Source organism: Vulpes vulpes, chromosome 13 (assembly GCF_048418805.1).
Source record: "Vulpes vulpes isolate BD-2025 chromosome 13, VulVul3, whole genome shotgun sequence".
In the NCBI taxonomy this organism is placed as follows: domain Eukaryota; kingdom Metazoa; phylum Chordata; class Mammalia; order Carnivora; family Canidae; genus Vulpes; species Vulpes vulpes.
In genome coordinates this window covers 133,900,722-133,917,132 of record NC_132792.1, presented here as the reverse complement: position 1 = coordinate 133,917,132, position 16,411 = coordinate 133,900,722, and positions in this window count along the sequence as shown.

The following is a 16,411-nucleotide window of genomic DNA, read 5'->3' as shown; positions in this document are numbered from 1 at the left end:
GTGACAATGGCTGTGGTAAATCGTATTTTCCAAAATTTCTCACCAAACTTATCCAGTTCCATATCCTCTTCTGGAAACTTGTCACCACCACCATCACGCATCAAAAGACAGAGTCTGTCTCTCCTCCCCTTGAAACTAGAGGGAGCTTGTGTGACTTTGAGCTTTGTGTGAGCTTTGTGACTCCCTTGACAAATAGAATGTGTCAACAGTAAGGCTATGTGATTTCCAAGACTTAGTCATAAAAGATCATAAAAGGAGATACGAACTCTGATTGGATCTCTCTCTTTCTTAGACACTCAGTCTTTGAACACAGCCTCCATATTGTAAGGAAGCCCAGGTTACATGGAGAAGTCACATGTAGGTATTCTGACCAATAGCCTCAGTTTATATTCCAGTCAACAGCCAGCACCTCCTGCCAGTGGTAAGTGAATGAGCCTTCATATAATTGCAGCCTCTGGCTTAAATGGTTTGCCCCCAAACCATTTAATCTTCCAGCTGAGGGCTCAGACATTACTGAGCAAAGACAAATCATCCCCATGTGCCCTTCTTTATAACAGATCCATAGAATCCATACACATACTAAAGTATTGTTATACACCACAAAGTTTGGGGATAATTTTATCACATAGAAGATAACTGGAATAATGGCTAATTTGATAAAAGGAATAGAATATAAAGGCTACCTAATATACTGAACAAAGTATTAATCATGGAAATTTGTCCCCACATTTCTGTGAGAAAAACAAAAATAATAATCTACTAGTCTGTTGTAAACATGAACTAGGAGAGATAATCCTGTCTTCCCACCAGAAGGTTTGTGAGCAGGACATCAATAGGAAATTGATGCAATAATTTTTAAAGTTTTGTTAAATATTATTTTTCTTATATTTTAAGATTTTATTTATTTATTTATTTATTTATTTATTTATTTATTTAAGAGAGAGAGAGAGAGGGAAAGCACAGAGGGAGAGGGAGAGGAAGAAGCAGACTCCCTGCTGAGCAGAGAGCCCCAATGTGGGGCTTGATCCCAGGACCCTAAGATCATGACCTGAGTCAAAGGAAGACCCCTTTTTTTAAAGATTTTATTTATTCATGAGAGACAGAGAGAGAGAGAGAGAGAAAGAGAGAGAGAGAGAGAGAGGCAGAGACACAGGCAGAGGGAGAAGCAGGCTCCATGCAGGGAGCCCGACGTGGGACTCCATTCCAGGTCTCCAGGATAACACCCTAGGTTGGAGGTGGCGCTAAACCGCTGAGCCACCGGGCTGCCCCAAAGGCAGACACTTAACTGACTGAGCCACCCAGGCACTCTTAAGTATTATTTTTTAAAAGCTAGTGATAATTTGGAAAATACAAACACCAAGGAAACAATAATTCCACTCTTCAAAGCCAACCACAGTGAATATCTTTCTGTATTTCTTTTCTTTCTCTAAGCATCTAGTTTTAAACATTATAAGATTCCATTACTGATGCATTTTAACCAAATATACAGTCTTTTCATCCACTACTTAGCTTACTTCCCTCTGTCAGAAGGGCCCTGTGCTACTTTCCTGCCCAGCTGAAGCTCCTCCTCCTCTGTCTGGGAAGCCTTCCAGAACTACCCATCTCCCAGGACCACCCAACCCACAGAGACGTCTACCTCAAAATCACAGCACTAATTGCCAACACTTCTTGCTGTATAATCACACATTGTCATGGCATTTTATGTATTTATCTTTTAATGTCTATATCATTCATATAATCTTTGCCATTATGCTTTATCTCCCTAACTAGATTGATTGCAACTTCAGGGCAGAGGCCAGTATTTTAACCTTTTTTTTTTTTTTTTTTAAAGATTTTATTTATTTATTCGTAAGAGACACAGAGACAGACAAGCAGAGACACAGGCCGAGGAAGAAGCATGTTCCATGCAGGAAGCCCGATGCAGGACTCAATCCTGGGACTCAGGGATCATGCCCTGAGCCAAAGGCAGACCCTCAACCACTGAGCCACCCCGGCGTCCCTAACCTTTTTATTCCCTACACCATTAAATATATATGTAGCAGATATTAAGTATTTGTTGAAAGAAAAGAAGGAAAAAAAGAAGGCTTATTTCTAATACTCTCAATATTTATTTCAAAATTCTTTCATCTCAAAACAACACAAGTTGTTAATTATCATAAATTGGACATGTGTGTGGCTATGAATATATATATATGAGTATCAGGTTTTATCTGGAAAGGGCTTTACAAGGTCTATAATTTTTTCTTTTATATTTCACAAATATGCCTTTATTATAGAAGCAAACTCAGGTATTCACAGTCGATTTTTAATGCTCACATTTTATTTATAGAGTATATTATTACAACATTCTAAGAGTCTATGTGTACATGATTAGGCGATAAAGGCTCTTGGAGGTTTTGTTTGATGTATCAAAGGCTTCGATGTACAAACAAACTGCAGGATGAGATGGAGACTGTCTGAAACTGTTCTAACACCAAGTTAGAACTTTCAGGAAAAGGCTGGAGAAGGGAAGGGAGAAGAATATAAACCATTTAGTCTTTAGTTTTGGTCAAAGGCATACATAAGGAGCCCAAAGCAGCGCTTAGGAGGTTAAATGCAATTTAGGGAACATTGTGGCATTTTGGGTATAAAAAGTATGTGTGTGGTAGCCTTTCCAAATTAAAAAGATGTTTTTTAAATATCGAACTGGAGTTTGGGAAGTCTCAGTGAATCTCTAGCTTCTATAAGGCTGACAGTTGTAGGATGAAGGCCAAAGTGAAGAGACAGGAATAATTAACCCAGCCATGCAAGAGGCCTAGTGGAAATGGGGTTCTGTAGGATATGTTATCAGGACCAGAAGGTGGTATTTTATTTCCATCACCTTACTTTATTATTCTCTCTGTATTTGTCATCTCAGCTTCCCCTCTCGGTCACGCTGTCTGCCTTTAGTTCCTTCACTAAAACACACATATACACACACACCACTTCTTCAAAGTCTGTCCACTTTTATCAAAAGCATCATACCTGGTTTAAGCTCCAGTGTGTTTTCCTGATGGAGATTAACCCCTTACCAATTATTGTAGCTGTTGAGAGGAGAAGGGGAAGGATGGAGCAAACTGAGCTCCTTAAGGGAAGCAAAAGAAAGACGGGCCTAGGCCTGGACCTCTAACGGACAGATGTGTTTTCTTGGCACAGGAGGCAGCCGAGCCACTGTGTGTGTGCCTGTTGTGGTTCAGGTGCAGGATGGTGCTTTCTAGAGAGTGGGAAGGGCAGTCAAGCTAAAGTCTGGAGGCATACCAAGAGAAAAGGAGGTTCTATTTCCCTTGAGAGAAGGCTATACATGTCAGAGGGTTGTAAGACAAGGCTAAAAAGGCAGTTTGAGGCCGATTACAGAAGGCCCTGACTGCCCCATCTGCTCCTCACACTACTCCTGCTCTCTCCTTGTCCAGGGACAGAACCTAGGAAGAGCTGTTTCTATTTCCTGCCAGGGAGGAGCCAATATAGATTCTTCGTCTAATCTTGAAAAAAAAGCACCTTGTGACTCTCTTACTCCCGAAGACCAGTAGAAAGGTTTCCTGTGCTGGAGGAGAGCTAATTTGCCTGACTAATGTACAGTTTCCTCCTAGAGAAGAAATTAGTCATCAGATAACCAGGAAACCCAAAGAACCTTCCTTTGAGGTCATCAGAATTCTCAGATATTAAAAAATAAAAATAAAAATAAATTTTAAAAAAGATATTATTTCTTTAATCTTAATATTCTCACAACATCAAAAATCTGTCCAGATAAAACAATACAGGGAGATGGGGGTGGCAGGAGAATATGAGCAAGGGGTAAGGAGAGAGAAAGAAGAGAAGGAGGAGATGGACGAGAGAGTAATGGAGGAACATGGCAAGTCCTGCTGCTTTGCTGTCATCATGCTGATCCCCATGAGGCCTCTTCTCTGTCCTCCCTCATGTTGCAAGAAAAACGATATTTGAACGGTTGACCTATGGTGAAGAAAGCCCAAACAAGTGGAAGAGATCCTGTATCTTTCTCCTTCCTCTTGGATTTTAATGACATCAATGAAAAAAATTCCTCATGAATTTTTAATATAACCTTTTTTAAAAAAAGAAAAGAGGGATTTATTAAAAATATAAAAGCTAGAAGGTGAGTTGTGATAGGAGCAATGGGTTGATAAGTATATCACATCATAGGAAATAGGTCTAGTCCCAGCCTTCCTGTTGTAGTTGCTTAAGAAACTGAAAATGCATAATCAGGAGGCAGTCCCTGGGTTTGTCCTTTTGCATTAGAAATGACTGGGGAAAATGAGGGCTACAGAGAAATGGTCTTCCTTAGTACACTTACTTTGTTTTTAGTATGTTTGTTTGAACATTAGGACACCATCAGAGACTTCATAAAAGGACAAACAAACACGATGCAATCATGCTCCTGAGGTCTGTAGGCTTACAAAATAAAATGCAAGATCAGGTATTTCAACTCCTGCAAATTGTCATTTATCAAGAGACAAATGGAATAAAAATGATGCATTCTAAAGATAGTGATGTCCTCAGGAAAGGTCTAGACAAAAGTGAAATTAGCCTTATTATTAGGGTGACATATTTAGGGATAATTGATATTTGTTCTTTAATAATCCAATTGATTATTTTAATTTTAGGTAAAAATAATAGCATGGACCCATCCTGTGTTTCCCTAAGAGAACCTTTATATTTGCCAAAAGGGCATTTCATGTGAAGTTGGTAAATAGTGTATTGATTAGGACAGACTGTACAGCAGTACTTCTTATCTTTAGGTCCCACAGTGGTGCATGACTTTCTGATATTGCTAGTGTGACACTGCTCCTGCCAAGACACTGATGTCTTTCAATACATGCTATATAGGGTTTTTGATGAAATTCCATGAGCTGGGGGATAGCCCATACCTATATTCTCTGTAATTCAAATCTGCTGTGTTCACCTTTCACACCTTTCTGTAAGCTTGTTTACACTGTAAAAAGTGAACACACACACACACACACACACACATAAAAGACATGAGTTTTATAACATGCCATGACTCATGACTACTCAAATTATAGGTTGCTCTATTCTCTATTATTTCTATACAACTGCTTATTATTTGTTTATAAAATTAATTAGCAAAGAAGAATGTTTTTCTTCTCACTTTCATTGGTATTTAACATCTAAGTGTTGATAAGTCTCATTGACTCTGATAAAATAGAGACAAGTGTCAATAGAAGGAGCACAATTCAAGGACCCCAGACTACAATGCCAGAAACCCTAGCTCCTCACTCAACACTTATGAAGCCTTAGGTAAGACTCTTCATTTCTTCAAGTGTCTATAAAATGAGAACAGTCAGACTTTTCTGGAGGAGAAGCAGGAATCAAATTAGGTAATAGGAGCATCCAGCAAAGTGTCTGGCACAGGGCAGTCACTCATGAACATTAGCTGAATCTGATTCTGAACCAGTGGGTGGAAGAGAACACAAAATACTTGAAAAACATCCATTAAAACTATTTTTAATCCTAAAAGCAGTTGTTAGTTGAGAACATGTTTTCTGTGTTTACTTATTAATCTGGAGGTTACTAGCAAAGTCTCTTCTATTTTCTTAACAATAGACCAATGAATTGTTGAGTTTTTTTCCAATACATCTTTTTGGCATTCTAGGCTAAGGACTGCATACAATAAATCAGACATAAGCATTATTCTTTAAGTACATGATGCCTTCCTCCATGTTTGTATATTTCCAGGAACTCTGCCTGTGTGATCATCCTTGTCTCCTGCTTTATTTCTAAGCATTCAATAACTACTTTCATAAATTCCTTTCATTAATGAGAAAAAAATCCTTAAGCTGTGTGAAATATGCTAATTCCTTTAAACTATTTAAAGTCAAGAGATACAAATTGGACATATGATGTCTATATTCTAGTGTCTAATTGTCCATATTCTCCGAGCCAGAAAGGAAGCAAGCCCTCACTTTCAATGAACCATGGAAGATGAAATGATAGCTCAGAGGCTGTCAGCCGACCAAGTGGAGTGCAAGTTTCAAGTTCCCCTTCCTCAGCTCACTCACTCTGACTCTGCAGGTGAGGCTCTCTGAGATCACCATGAATAATCCAGGTGAAGACAAGCCTGAAGCAAGCACAGTCTTGCTGCTCCAAGATAAATTTGTCATGAGTATTTCCCTGCCACTTTATGTGACAAAGGGAAGCTGCCCCTTGAGGAAGCACCTAGAACACTCCTAGCCATACATTGCTATTTGTCTACAAAAAATAAAATTGGAGACTAGCAATAATTACAACAAAAACCAAATCTAATTCTTTTTTTTTAAGATTTTATTTATCTATTCATGAGAGACACACACAGAGAGAGGCAGAGACACAGGCAGAGGGAAAAGTCCATGCAGGGACCCCACCATGGCACTCGATCCCTGGTCTTCAGGATCACTCCCTGGGCTGAAGGCAGCACTAAACCGCTGAGCCATCCAGGCGTCCCTCTCTATAGTCTCTTTTCTAATGCCTCTATCCTTCACTCTCCCATCAGTAAAAGAACTGGTTCCATGTATATAGATTTTTATTATTTGTTTCTGACCATCAGCCCTTCTTTCTTCTGAAATAGCATTCCCTTCTTTTTCAGAGTCTGAAATACCCCACCTTCACCTGGCCCCAAGTGGGAACTGACCTCACCCTCCTGGTGAGTGCTTAGTCCCATGTGTGGACACATGACCCGATTATAGCTTTCTGAACATTTTCTTGGGATCTGTAAACTGGAGTTGGGGAGAAGTGGCTTTTTCTTTTCCTAGTAGAGAAGGGATGCAGACTGGCATAGGGATTGCTTGTAGCCTGGAGTAGAAGCAAATGAAATCAGTAGTACACAAAAGCAGAGAAAAAAGGATGGAAAATCCTGCTGATGATCAAGCTTGCGGTTCCCATTTTCCCAAGGTGGTTCCATCCCTCTGTCTCCTGAGGTCAGGCTGTGTGAGAGTGTGAGACAAGGCGATCTTCTTTTACCTAAGTAGTTCAAGTTGGGTTTCTGACCCCTGAAATCAAAAGAATTTCAATTTACATGCCCTACCTATTCAGAGACAGCCTGAAGAATATAATTCCTCAGATGAAAGGAGCAATGTGAATGTTTGACATGATAGAGTACTGATGATTTTTTTCAGCATTATAATCCATTTCTTGAAAATAATTAGAAATGACGAGCAATGCTGTTTCTGACTCTATTTGACAGGGTGCATAACTCATAAGAGAAATAACAATATTTGTTAACAACTGACTTCCTCTGTGAAATCCAAGTTTTAAAGCTATTTTAAACAAAATTATTTCCTAATCACCGAACCCAATGACTATTTTCTTCCTTCTCTTATGTTTTAAGTTAACTTATCCAGCTGTGTCTGTAGAACCCTTTCTGTTCCTTAGGAAACTTTATCTCATCATCTGCAAGTTTCCATGCATTAGACTCATTGTTTGTATCTTCAGCCTCCACCTCCAATGTTCCTTTCCCATCTACTTGCATGTATCCTTATATCTTCCTGTTTTATTTATTTTATTATTTTTTTAAAGATTTAATTTATTTATTCATGACAGACAGAGAGAGAGAGAGAGAGAGAGAGAGAGAGGCAGAGACACAGGCAGAGAGAGAAGCAGGCTCCATGCAGGGAGTCCGATGCGGGACTTGATCCCTGGACCCCAGGATCATGCCCTGGGCCAAAGGCAGATGCTCAACCACTGAGCCACCTAGAGGTCCCTCTTCCCTGTTTTAATAAATTTCCCCTAACCACATTCTCCTAATGAGATACAGATAAAACGATTTCTTTCAAACAAACCTAGAGTAAGAAGCATAATAACCTGAACAGATCTAAATTTGAACCTGAGCTTCATCAGTTTCAGATTATCAGTATGTGATGTAGTAAATTTATGTGGGTAAATTACTGTCCAGTCAGTGTCACAATTTTCTCATGGGTAAAAAAGGGATTATAATAGTACCTACTTAATAGGATCTGTGCAAGGAGGTAAGACATGCCAGCTTTTTAGCAGAATTCAAAATGCACAGCTACACTCCCCGATAAACACTGGTTATTAACATTATTATTATTACTTGATCTCCCAATTCTTCCAGGCTGCTTTTTTCCCTTAACATCTTGCCCCTTGTCTTTTCTCCTCTCAGTCTTCACTGCCTACCAATTCTAATCCCTGAACCCAGCTCTTCTCAGCTGCCGCAGACCTCTCTCCAACATTTGGCCTCCTGATTCACCATGTTCTGTTTGAATCTCACTCCTCCTTTGGCTTTTTTGGCTCTCTTCCTAGCTCTTAAATACTTCTCCATCTCCTGGCCAGTTCCATTTTCTTCTTCAGTGGAAGCTTTACTGAAAATTTTCAAGGGTTCTCTTCTTAAGTGAAGAGCAGGGCCATGTTGAAACTGGATCCAGAACCCAAGTACTGAAGGTGTATGTTGGGTAGGGAGAAGTTTTTTGGATCACAGGTTTCTCACCAAGGTGGGCAGTGGTGCCCAAAGATGGAGCAAAATGCTAAAAGGGGCTGTAGAAGTAGGTGACAGACAAGTCCTTCATCCATTCAATATTAAATATCACCAGATTTAGTCTTGGCCAAATTATAACTAGACACTATAAAAGAAGATTTAAACAAACTTAATAACTCACTGATCAAGAACTTGAGATCTATCCAGAAGTTAGCTTTTTAAATCTTTTATTTAGATTACCTCACCCTGATTAGTAACATAATTGCTGCAAAGTGAATGCCTAGTTTATTTTGTTGAGTCCGTCCCCCATATGTTGATGTTATCTCTGTCTCATTACAAATCCCCCTGAAGTTGCCCATCCATTTCTGTTATTTTCCAGTGTTCTATCTATAATTTTATTTCTTTTCTATGTCTTACTGAAACCTTGATTATCCTTAGAACCTCACATCTGACAAAGATTGGGAATGAAATCCAAGGCATCTGCTAAGAGGGCAAGGAGCTCCATTATTCTGGAGGATCTATTGTTTCACTTTATAGGAAATGAAGCCTCATACATCTTGTCAAGTGATGGGAATAATTATTTTTTTTTTGATGGGAATAATTATTCAGCCTTTGTTGAAACATATCTTCTAAAGTTTCTGAATTAATCTTCATCCTGATACAATTAACTAATAAAGATCTCCCTCTATCGTCTGTCTTGTGAGCTATTTCTCCTTCAAACTTCTACTAGGGGTCACTTCCCCTCTGCAATTTTCCTTGGGAGCAGGGACTATGCCTTTTTCATCTTTGAAGCCAATGTCTTTCATGAGATATACCCTTAATATACATGTTTGATGTTCTAGGCAGGAGCAGGGAAATATGCTATAGTGTTTCTTAAAAGCCTGCTTCTGTTGTAACAAAGTCTAGAGAACCACTGAGACTCATACTTAGTGGGACTGTGAGCCAGTGAAACCACATTACCTGCCTCTCTTTCCTCTCTCTTCACAGGGAGTCACCAGAGGAGAGCAATCTCCCTCATGTTGCTTCCCTTCCTCTGAATATACTCTCTGTGGTCGTGGGAGATGGGGACATCCCTTGGGTAAAGGGAAAGGATGGTATCTACATTGTCAATTATCAATCTTATTTGGTCATCTCTACCACTTGGTGAAGTAGGTAGATTGGATAGAATCCCATTTCATAAACAAAAGAGTCTAGAACTTAAGGTCAAGAAAACTCCACCAGATTGTTTTCAGTGGCTATAAGCTCAGGCCTCCAGACCCCTATTCAACCACATGAAATTCCTACTGTCATAGATCTTTAGAGGTCAGTTTATAACAACAACAGCTATGTTTTCCCTTTACAAATATGAAGGTACCTTCATAAATACTATCTGTTGTCAATACAGAAATAAACCATCAAGATTCTATGCCACCAACTCTACCAGTTTTTTTCAAGTAAATAGAAATGCTTACCTGATGCATTCATTCTGTATTTCAGTAATTGCTTTGTACTTTCTCTAAAATTTTAGGTGAATTTCTTTTATTAAATTAAATGCATTTATTTCCAAACATCACAGCACAAATTTGATCCTCCAAGTAGGCAACCTCAGTGGTTGGACATATTTTGTTGTGAGATGAAATCAAATGACTTTTTATTTCTTTATTTTTATTTTTTTAAGATTTTATTTATTTATTTGAGAGAGAGAGAGAGAGAGAAAGAGAGAGAGTGAGCATGATCATAGGGGAGGGGAACAGGGAGAAGCAGACTCCCTACCAAGCAGGGAGTCCAACATAAGACTCGATCCCAGGACCCCGGGATCATGACCTGAGCCAAAAGCAGATGCCTAACTGACTGAGCCACCCAGGCACCCTCAAATAACTTTTTATTTTTTAAATGACTTTTAAAATTGAAATATAATTGATATATAATATTGTGTAAGTTTAAAATATATAATGTATTGATTTGGTGAATTTATATATTGCAATATGATTACAAACTTAGATTAGCTAACACCTCTATCATGTCACATAATTCTTTCTTTTTTTTTTTGTGGTGGCAACAATTAAGGTGCAAACTTTTAACAACTTTGAAGTTTAAAACACAGCACTGTTGTCTATAATCACCATGCTGTGCAATAGATCCCCAGGACTTATCTACTAGTTGCAGGTTTGTACCCTTTAACAACATCTCCCTAATTCCCCCCACTCCTCAGCCCCTGGTCACCACCAAATGATTTTTAAAGTAAAAATTGTACTAATGTCTCCAGTAGGCTATAACCCCTTAAGGGCAGAGAAATGCTTTATTTATCTATATTCTCATCCCCTTAGCACTCTGCCTGGCAATACTATATATTCAATAAATGTTGAATGAATGGATGAAGAATTTTAGTTATCTTCTATAGACGTTCACTCTCAGATCCACCAGTTAACTACCTAAGTAATTTACAAGCTTGGGGTTTTCACATATGTAATCTTGGAGCCCATATGTAAGATTATTATAATTCAGTAAGGAAAATCTAAGAGAGACATAATGCCAAATTTAGGTGGCAATAGACTAGAACACTAAGAAGGATTCAATCTCTAACAAAGACCATGGTCATAAATACACTTAGGCTCAGCTATGCCTAGTAAACATGTAATTTATCTAAAGCCAAAGAGCACAAAGGGAAGTATCCTGCCTATAGAAAAGACTGGAAAGAGAAGAAGCACCATAGCAATTGGTTTGCTCTGAGATTGGTGTGTATTTTCCGTTCAAGAAGAATTGGGCAGTTTTTGTTAGTACGCCACCTCTTATTTTACCCAAGTGGGGAATATTGCATTTTTGTGAGTTTTGTTAGGACCTATTTGTAATTAATTTTTAAAAAAGATTTATTTATTTATTCATGAGAGACCATAGACTGAGAGAGAGAGAGGGAGAGACACAGGCAGAGGGAGAAGCAGGCTCCCCGCAGGGAGCCTGATGCTGCACTCCATCCCAGATCTCAGGATCACGACCTGAGCTGAAGGCAGGCACCCAACCACTGAGCCACCCAGGCATCCCTATTTGTACTTAATTTTGATGGAGGTCAGTGCTAAAAGGAGGCTTGGGACCCAGCCAGGATGGGAAATTCAAATTTTGTGAAGAATCAACAAAGGTATATTTTTCTCATATAGGAAGAATTTCCGGGCAGCCCTGGTGGCTCAGTGGTTTAGTGCCACCTTTGGCCCAGGGCGTGATCCTGGAGACCCAGGATGGAGTCCTACGTCAGGCTCCCTGCATGGAGCCTGCTTCTCTCTCTACCTGTGTCTCTGCCTCTCTCTCTTTGTGTTTCTCTCATGAATAAATAAATGGAATCTTAAAAAAAAAAAAAAAGGAAGAATTTCCCCAAGGAACAGGAAGAAACAATCTCTTATTTGAATATTCAACAAAGAAGCTCAAAGATCTTGTTCCTTGAGTTCTGCTCTCTGCAGAGGAGAACTATTGTGTAAGAGGCAAGAAGAACTTGGTGGTGCTGATAGATTCTAGTCTAGACACTGCCACTAATCTTCTGGTGGTGAGGGATGGTTTAACCAGAGGTGAGTGCATAAAGTAGTGAAAAAAATCAGACTTGTGTTCTAATCCTGATACTGACTGTTAATAACTATATAAATGTGGACAAAGCTTTTCTAGGCCTCTTTGCAGGTTCTTTGAAGAAAGTGACCCCTGTTCCTTCCTACTGAAATAGAGAAACTGCATCAAACTTGTTTTGATCCCCAAACTGCTTTCCAAACAGCCTGCCTGGCTGAGGTTAGCTTGTACTGGGGACCACTTGCTTGTTGTGCAAATAAGACCAAGGTCTTGCCTCAGCAGAATGTTAAACTTTGTTAAGCTCTTTGTGGGAGTTTTAGGGGTAAACACAATTTATTTATATCCATTTCATCACTGCATGCATGAGCTCCTTTATGTAACTATCTATCCCAGTAACTCAACCCAGTCCAATCATGTCTAATATAGTCATAGCCATGTTACAAAATATTATCTTGCTGCTGTTCTTGAAGTATGGTTTTACTTCAAACTTAACTGATCTTCCAAAATGAGTATCCAAGGCCAGGAAATATATATTGAGATTACCAGGACTTACCTAAGGCTGCCTACAGTGACAATTCATTGCCATTCATTCATCGATTTATCAAACACATTATTGAGTACTGTTACAAAGGAGACAAAATGCCCAAAATGGAGTCACTTCTGCTAAATCCCATGTTTGCAAACCAAGACTCAGTACCTACTTAATTACTGTTTCAACTCATCCCCCTCACCTTAAATGTAACCTTTATTTAGTCAACATGGAATGGCCTGGTCAACACTAATGAGATAATTTACCCAGTGGACCCTGTCTTTTCCTGTAGGAAGGCAACTTTGCCTAAAATAATGCATTGTTTGCTAATAATTTCCATTTCCAACCCCATTTCTGCCTTTAAAAGTTTTTTCTTTTCTACAGCTTTGTAGAACTTTTTCCTATTGCTAAGGATGCTTCCTGGTTCATAAATTGTTGAAAAAAACCCCAATTTGATCTTTAAAATTACTCAGTTGGAGGGCAGCCTGGGTGGCTCAGCAGTTTAGCGCCGCCTTCAGCCCAAGGCGTGATCCTGGAGACCCGGGATCGAGTCCCACATTGGGTTCCCTGCATGGAGCTTGCTTCTCCTTCTGCCTGTGTCTCTGTCTCTCTGTCTCTCTCTCTTTCTCCTCTCTGTTTATTCTCATGAATAAGCAAATAAAATCTTTAAAACAAAATTACTAAAAAAATTTTAAAAATGAAAAAATTACTCAGTTGGAAAATAAAATAATAAAGTAAAATAAAAAATAAAATAAAAGAACTCAGTTGAATCTTTGTTTTTTAACAGCATCTAGGAACTACTTCATTCCAGGTGCTGTGCTAGACACAGGATACAGGTGAAAGTTGTGACCCATGCTTTCAAATTGTGCACAGTCCAGTGAGAAACTGCATGAGTAGTGGTGAAAATTGTGGTATAGTGATGGAAAATAAGACTTAGAGTCAGTAGAACTGTGGATTTTTTGTTTGTTTGTTTGTTTGTTTTTAGAACTGTGTTCTAATCCCAACCCTGCCTCTTATTAACTGCATAAATATAGATAAAGCCTTTCTGAGCTTTGTTTTCATACTTACAAATAAGAATAACACTACTTCACAAGGTTGGTGTGATAATTAATGACATAAAGTATTACTGTGAAACATAGTAAGCATTCAATAGATGATATCTATATTATCATTGTCATCAACATCTTGGGGGCTACCAAGAAAATTAACAATTACAATATCACATGTGGGATATGAGGATAGGGAGAAGGTACTATAAAAGCATTATTGGGGATGGTGATGAGGAAGAAGACTCATAGGAAGAGAGGGACTGATAACAAGCTGAGCCCAGAGGATAAGTAGCAGGACATCAGGCAGGAGAAGGCATTCTAGGAAGATAGACTGTTAGCATGTACCAAAGCCCAGAAGAAAAAAAAGACACTTTAGGAAATTGTAAGTTGTTCTGTATGTCTGGATCTTGGAATATACATAGGGCAGTGGGAGAATAGTGAGGAAGGGAAGGGCTATGCTTCCCTCCAACCCTTGAAGTTGCCACAGAGCCTTGGCACTGCAGCACCACCACTGCTCCCCCATCTAAATACCAGATTGTTCCATGGCTGTAAAGACCATCTCATTTGGCCTTAGGCTTTAAGATTTTATTTATTTTTGTGTGTGTGAGAGAGGGAGAGTACATCAACTAGCATGAGTGTGAGGAAGTATAGATGGAGAAGCAGACTCTTTGCTGACCAGGGAGCCTGATGTAGGACTTGCTCCCAGGACTCTGAAATCATAACCTGAGCCAAAAACAGATGCTTAACTGACTAAGCCAGGTGCCCAGGCCTTAGGTTTTAGAGACAAGGGTGTTTCTTTCAGTTTTCCATTTCTTCCTATGTTGGTTAATGTAGGTGTCATAAAAGAGGAGCAGGGCTCTGAAACAATCTTCAGAGGTTTCTCTAAGAGGTATGACCCACTTTCTAATACCAGAGCAGCCTATAAGTTCATTCAACTCCAGAGGTAGAAGGAAGTCCTTGCATCTGGGAGAGCTGGAAGAAGAAAAAAGTATCCACAGTTCAGCTACTGCAGAAACCATTAGTATGGCCAGTGTCTCTTCTTGCTGATACCTTTGACCTAGATACCACTTGGAAGGATGAGCTTAAACTTATTAAAATGTCCTATGGGTAGGTTCAGTCAAATTAAGTCAACCAGGCAAGAAGGTAAAAAGTAGTTTGAAATCTAGTTAGTTTCCTGGAAGTTAAAGACTTCTACAGATTAATATAGAATGGGAATTGGAACACACCTGAACAACAAGGATTGGCTCTAGAAGAGATAGAGGACATGGAATACTGCATTTCAGATCAAGAACTCCAGGTGGTTCACAATAGGGAGGTGGAATTAAGAGACTCACTCCATTTTGGTTTCCCTATGTATATAATAGAGATGATGATAGCTTCCCTTGAACCTGCCTCAAAGAATTACCAAAAAATAAATAATGCAGCATATTAATATGCTTTGAGGCCTTTGAAAGATGACTTTTATAAGTTCTGGAAGTATGATTTTGTTATCATTATTACCTTATTACTAAAAAAAAAAAAACATGCTTAGAAGTGTGTTGGCCACCTGACATCAATTAATGGCCAAGTTCATCTTCCTCCTTGATTTCTTTCCATGCTGATGGATATTAAGCCAATCTAACTGGCTTATTCAACATATCATGGGCATCTTGATCTGCTCACATCATGCCTCTTGCATTTTCTTTCTTTTTTTTTTTTCATTTTCTTTTTATTCCTCTCCATTTTTCTAAACCTCTTCCCCCAAGGTCTAACTCAGGTTTCCTCTCCTCTGTTAAGTGACCCTCTCTTCTTCTTATTCAGCACCATGTTAGTCAGGCTTCTCTAGAGAAACAGCAACAGCAGGATATACATAGATACATAGAAAGGGATTTATTATGAGGGACTGGTTCATGTGACTACAAAGATGTAGGAAGCCTACAGTCTACAAGCTGGAAAGCCAGTGGTGGAGTTCTAGTCCAAACCCAAAGACCTGTCAACCAAAGGAGCTGATAATGAAAGTTCAGTTCTGAATATGAAGGCCCACGACTCATAGGTGCCAATGTCTGAGGGCAGGAGAAAATGGATGTCCTGGCTCAAGCAGAGACCAAATTCACAGCTCTTCCAACCCTTTAGTTTATTCAAGCTCTCAATGGATTGGATGATACCCAACCACTCTAATGATGGAGATCTTTACTCAATCTACCAATTCAAATGCTAAAAACTTTTAGAAATAGCTTCACAGACATACCCAGAAATGTTTTACCAATAATATGACATCCCTTAGTCCAGCCAAGCTGATATATAAAATCAGCCGTCAAAAGCACACACAATCAACAAATATTTATTGAGTCTCTACATACAGTCAGGTAATGCTTCTAGGCACTGGGGATATAGCCTTAAAAAAGGACACTGCCACTGTCCTCAGAAACTCATGGTTTCCTATAGTCACTTTGAAAATTTCTTGATGTAAGGGATATATTTTACATCATAATCCATCACACAATCATATATTTGTGTCTGTACACACACGTACATTTCACAATACAGTATCTATGTATGCTGCCTTCTAACAGCTTCTATTTTGTTCTAAATGATGCTGGTTGTGACCCATTGCTATAATTTTACAGCTTCCTAATGAATCTTGGCTAACAGTTTATGTAACACTGGTCCCACTGAGATATAGACAGGGAAACCATCATATAAATAAATGATTTCTGTATCATATTAGAAGCATATACTTCTTTTTATTGTTCACTATTGTATCTATGGGACTCATGTTACCTATTCCAGTAGGGACTGTTGCCTATATCTCTTCATATGCTTCCTCTGTCTCTTAGCCTTGATATAGTAACCTCCACAGAGAATGCAATA